This window comes from Juglans microcarpa x Juglans regia, chromosome 3S, assembly GCF_004785595.1.
Source record: "Juglans microcarpa x Juglans regia isolate MS1-56 chromosome 3S, Jm3101_v1.0, whole genome shotgun sequence".
In the NCBI taxonomy this organism is placed as follows: domain Eukaryota; kingdom Viridiplantae; phylum Streptophyta; class Magnoliopsida; order Fagales; family Juglandaceae; genus Juglans; species Juglans microcarpa x Juglans regia.
Window position 1 is genome coordinate 9,321,797 of NC_054599.1, and position 6,000 is coordinate 9,327,796.

Consider the following 6,000-nt stretch of genomic DNA (forward strand, 5'->3'; position numbering starts at 1 on the left):
AATCTTACACACGAAGAATGCCAATACAAGTTCTAGATTGGAAGGAGCAGAAGTTGAGGTATAAGACAATACCCTTGTGGAATCCAAAAGCCCACAAAATCACCTTGGAAAGTGAAAGAGATAAGAGGGAACAATTTCCTTATTTATTTGAGTTTTAGTGACTCAAAAGTTGAATATATTAAAGGGGATCATTAATACCACCTTGACCATTTGGTAGATGTGGCCTTACATATACTGTTGAATCCGTATGCTTCCTTAGTATTCATATCATTAATGCCATCAAAGACTTGTAGTTATCACGGTAATAGCCAAGCGAACCACCGGCAAAGCCATTCCACCACTAGTGGTGATCAACAGACTCATCCAAGACAAGCGTGAAGCAGCGAGGCAATGAGATGAAAAACAACGAGTTGAGGAAGAAGACCAACAAGCCATAACTAGGATTGTAAGACACTGCAATGAAATCCTAGACTACCACAAATTGTGTTTGCCCAGATAGCAAGACCAAATGGAGTAAGGCTCATGGTGTGGGAGCAAGAATTCCTTTTGGAAAGCGAGATAAGGCACGTACAAGAAACTATCCATCCGGAGGTAGACTCTAGTAGGGCGATGTAATCCAGGGTGTGATGTGTAGGAAGGAGACATCAAGAACAAGGGGAAAGTGTGGAGCCCCCAAATCCCCCTTATATAAATTCACGGGGATCGAGACACCAGGATGGTGACAACACGGTCACACATCCCAACGAAGTGCCAGTGTGTGTACATGCAACAGTGTACAAATAAAATAACGCAGCGAATAGTCAACTAAGTACCAGAATTTATTTACAATCAAACATCAGTAAAAATTTAAATAGCAGTTATATAGTCATCCATAAAAATATATTACAATAGTTTTCAAATAAACAAATGAGTGATCCCAGATCACTCCTCGGGCGGAGCCGTCTCCTTAGGCTCGCCCTCCTCCTCCTCATCTGCATCAAAATCTGCGTTACCACAAAATGGTATCGCAGGTAAGTATGACCCAAAATAACAACGTAATATAAAATGCATTAAATGCAACTAACATGCATGCACATGAAAAATATGCATTTTACTCAACACATTATTTTCCCCGAAAATAATTATTTCAACACACGCCAAAATCCCATTTTAGCCCAAAATATCGGTAAAACATTTTTCTAGAAAATGATTTACCCAGAAATCCAACTCGCACTATTTTCCCAGAAAATAGTGCATTAATTCCATATGCACCATGGCCTCCCCTATGGACCATCCGCACGTCCTAGCTTCATAGCGGTGCTCAGTTCCGCGCCCGGCGCGTAAATGGCCAAGCACCCACACTACGTAACGAGCGATGCCCAGTTCCGCGCCCAGCGCGTACGTGGCCAGACATCCTCTAGTCCCCGCCAGCAGAAGGACCACGGAGTCGGCACGAGACCATCTCGTCTGATCACATTGTCGCCCGGCGACAACCCAGGGGACGTTACTCAATGTATTCCGCTCCCAGTAACCAGAGGAGCTCCACAGAGTTAATGCCCCATCTCGGCTCGGGGTCGTGATACACACGAACCCAAAAATATTATCACATAAAATCATAACTTTTCAAATCACACATGAGCATGAATGCAATGCACGAAAACCCAGTTTTCTTTACAAACATGATAATGCATGAAATAATGATATGAACATGCACCAACACTGATCCAGCATCCATCCAGAACCAATCCCAACAAATCCAATCAAAACAACTCATCAACAACCAAACCAATTAAACCAAACCAACCAAACAACTCTAATAACAAATCCATCCGACCCCCGAACTCCTCGGACTCAGTCCGGCATGCCAAATAAATACAGCAAAATGGGTTAGTGTAAAAATACATTTAAATTATGAAAGTTCCTTGGAGAAATACTTATAATGCTATATAATAATTTTTCGAGGATCATGGGTGCGCTCGAAGTGGAAAAATAGCTGTCGAACAGTGTAAAATACACTGTGGCTGTGCGTCACAGATACCCACTTTTCAACGGTGACAAACGAAGACCCAAATTTGATAAAGTAGGGCCTAGGGAGGTCGGTAAAGCTAGTGGTGGTGGTGGTTTGCCGTGGGTGGCGGCGTAAGGGGTGTTTTTAGGCCAAAAATGTCCAAAACGAAAATGGAGTTGGATGTGCTTCGCCGGTGACAGATCGGAGGTGGGGTTGGGTCCAATGGGTTGCTAGGAGGTCGAGGATGATGTAGTGAAGAGATGGTGGCCGGAGGTGGCGCGACGGCGGTGCGGTGGTGCAAGGAAGGTCGCGGCTTCAAGGGGTTCGTGGTGGCTAACGGTGGCACAAGGGAGGCTGAAATTGGAGGGGTGAGGTCGCTGGCCGGTGGGGAGCATGATGGGGTGGGCGGTGTCGCGCACGACGGCGCGACGTCGGCGGGCTGGGTGAAGAACAGGTGCACGGCGAGAGAGAAAGAGAGAGAGAGAGAGAGAGAGAGAGAGAGTTGCGCGCGGGAAAGAAGCTAGGAGAGAAAGAAAAAAAGAAAAGAAAAGAAAGAAAAAGGAAAAAAGAAAAAGGAGAAAAGAAAAAAAGAGAAAAAGGAAAAAAATGTAGGGAAGAAATGAGGTCTAATCCTCACATCTTGGGTCACAAAAATGATCCAACGGAAACGGTTTTAAAACAACTAGTGAAATAAAATATTTCAAACACAATGATTATAATTAAAATAATTAATTAAACCCGATAATAATTAAATTTAATTCGAGTAGAAATTTAAACAAACAACAATAATTAATTTAAGAAAGCGCTAAAAAAATAATTTTTGCAAACTAAAAATCATAAAATAACCCAACTAAAATTTAATAATTATGAAGCACGAGAAATAATTTTTGCATAAATGAAATTAATTCCTTCATTAAAAATACACTAAAATACAGGGTGTTACAGAAAGAGAATTAGTGAAAGGACCTCCTAACCTGCCATATGATGGATTGCACCTAGAGCCATTCGTTAATGCCAATTTCGATTCCAACGATGAACAGTCCACTAATATTCCGAAAATACCATGTCCGAGTGATCAAATGTACCCCCACCATTTCCCAATGAACCCACCAACAACAATAGAAGAAACAATAACGGTATGACTTTTATTGACCCCTCGTATAACATTTATAATAATATTAGTAGCCCCCAAGTTTTGAGGAAGAAATTTTCTTTTATAGTAGTAATATTGGTTCATTTGACAGAAAGAACTCCCTACTGCTAGCAATCTTCCAAAGGTGTGAGAACCACACCCTTCAAAAGCCTTGTATCATCAATCTTCATCTCACACTTTGAAGATCTCCAAAGATTCAAACTCTCTCTCTCTCTCTCTCTCTCTCTCTCTCTCTCTCTCTATTTTTATGTGTGTGTGTCGTCTGCTCTAATCCTCCAAATAAAACAAAAACACTAACTTCGTAGGCTGAGCTTGTTCCCTCACACTTAAGATACCAGAGTTTACATTGAACCAAGGAAGGTCAAATCATCAACAAGCTATTCAATGAAAGCTCAATGCTAAGGTAGGTTTTTTTCTACGAAAACGCTAGCAATATTGGTTAATGACTATAAGTATGCCAAGTTACGATCTCCTACGTCTTCCTCCCCTTTCTTTTTATATTTTTCTACATGCATAATACTTCACTATGATTTACTGGTTGTTCTTGTTAAAAGGCTTACGTTACTCATGTAATGCCCCAATGAAGGCCTAAAATCATCTTTCACAATACAAAGAGATATTCCAAAAGACTCCATAAACATAACCTCATCTATTTTCAACGACTCCATAAATATAAATTTATCGAATTCCACAAATATATATATTTATATATATCCCTCTACAAGTCATCAAAATAATAATATAGCAAATAAATCGACAACTCCTTAAGACTTAATAAAAGTGTCAACATCCCAATAAACCAAATCAATAGAAAAAATTAGTCTATTGAATAATAGTCGTAGTAATCTCAGTACTTATTCCCTGCACTCAACAATCTTGTCCCTGTTTTCTATTCTTGATCCTCAGCTAAAATATTAACTCAATCTGAAAAATATTGTGGAAATAAGCAGAGAATTATCAATAACTCAGTAAGCAGAGAACATATACTAGTATGAAAACATGAGTAGTTACAGAGGTTAGAATGTTGAACAAAATATTTTTAGTCGAAAAGCAAAACCAAGAATGCTATCAAAATATCAGAGTGTATATTCAAAATATTCATATTCAAAAGTTCTATGGCAAAGGCCATAAATTAGAGCAAAACAGAATCAAAATCATTGGATCATAACCAAAAATAGAATCAGATACAGAATCAAAAAGTCATGCTAAAGATTTTTCAAATGCCACATCATATCAAAACAGAGTACTGAACATATTCATATAATCTTCACACTATCAAAAACAGATTTAGAGCATCTTCAATTAATCAATGCAAAAATTTTCAGATTTCATATTCGCTCTTTTTGCACAGTTCAAAACATAATGCAAAAAATAGCTTATGTCTACGCTAGTCATGATAGAAATTATACTTCTCTTTTTATACGGATTACATGAGTAATGTAGATAATTGACCGAGATTGTTTTGAAGTTTTCTTTTTATAACAAAACATGCATATTTTTCATAAAATCAACCCCAATCCATTCGTTTTATGCGAAGTCTAGCATATGAATCCCACTTACCTGAACTTTTTATCTTCTCTAAATTTTCTCACAACAGTGCCAAGGGAATATCAATCATCATCACCTATAAAATCATCACGTAACCTGCGTAAATTTTTAATTGAACACATACTTCGTAGTTAAAACATGAGATATCAAAATCTATATTTCCTTAATGTCTAAAAATCTTCAGAACCCTAAAATATCGACTCCCCCTAAAAGACTTTGATTTTCACATATTTTCATTGAATAATTATATGATTAAACTCTAAAAATATTACAAAGCCCAACATCTAATTTCTCTCGATTTTTATCATCAAACATCTCACGATAAAATAATAAACCCTAAAATGGGTTTTCCCGCAATATCCACTTTAAAAACCTAATGTTTGTAACCAACTTCAATTTCTTGACAATCCATCGTTTTCCAAAATAATCTAATCTTTCATGGGCTAATCTCTCACAAATTCATATAAGCCATAAGGAACAAGTTTTATGCTCAAGTTTGTCCTAACACGTGACACCACCCTCAATATCTACCCAAGAAATGGTAATTATGGGCTTGTGAGAGAGGGATGCCGATGAGCTATAGGAAGAACAAACATGAGAGAGATTAGAAACTGTACCGAGATAGAGGGAGAAACCAAGGGTTGGCTTAGGCTGTGCAACCGTGGTGAGGGGTGGAGTATGACAGAACAGTGGGGGCTGTAGTCAGATGATCTCTAACGAGCTGGTGATTGAGTGAGGATCACGGTGACAAGTTTGAGTAGTGGAGACTCACTAGGGTGGTTCCGGCATGGGGTAGCGGTTGAGGTGAGTTGTGGAAGAGTTTGAGTGTGGAAAAAAGGGGACAATGGAGACTGCTTGGTTTGGGTAGTGAGAATACTTGAGAAGTGTTGAGAATATTTATGAATAGTAGTGAAAAAGTAATAATAAAATATTGAATTGTAGTAAAAAGTAGGTAAAAAGTAATGAATAATAGAAAAGTAGGTGAAAAATAATAATAAAGTAAATAATAGTAGTGAGATGAGGTACTCTCACTTGCCAAACACACAGTGTGGGCTGGTGGTGCAGGGGCAGTGCTGTGGAGGAGTATGCATCGGGTTGATCTTCTTGGGAAGGTGTAGTTCCATGCGATAGGGTTGAGGGAAGGCCATGATGGTGCAACGCCATAAGACGTGTGGACTTCTTTGGTTGTGATGAAGACTACATGGTGGTGGTTCTCAATGTTGGGGTTGCTCTGATGGCTTGCTCAACTTGTGGTGGTAGTGTGACTCACAGTGGCATTGCTATGAAAAGTGTGACGGGTTGGATGTGGGCT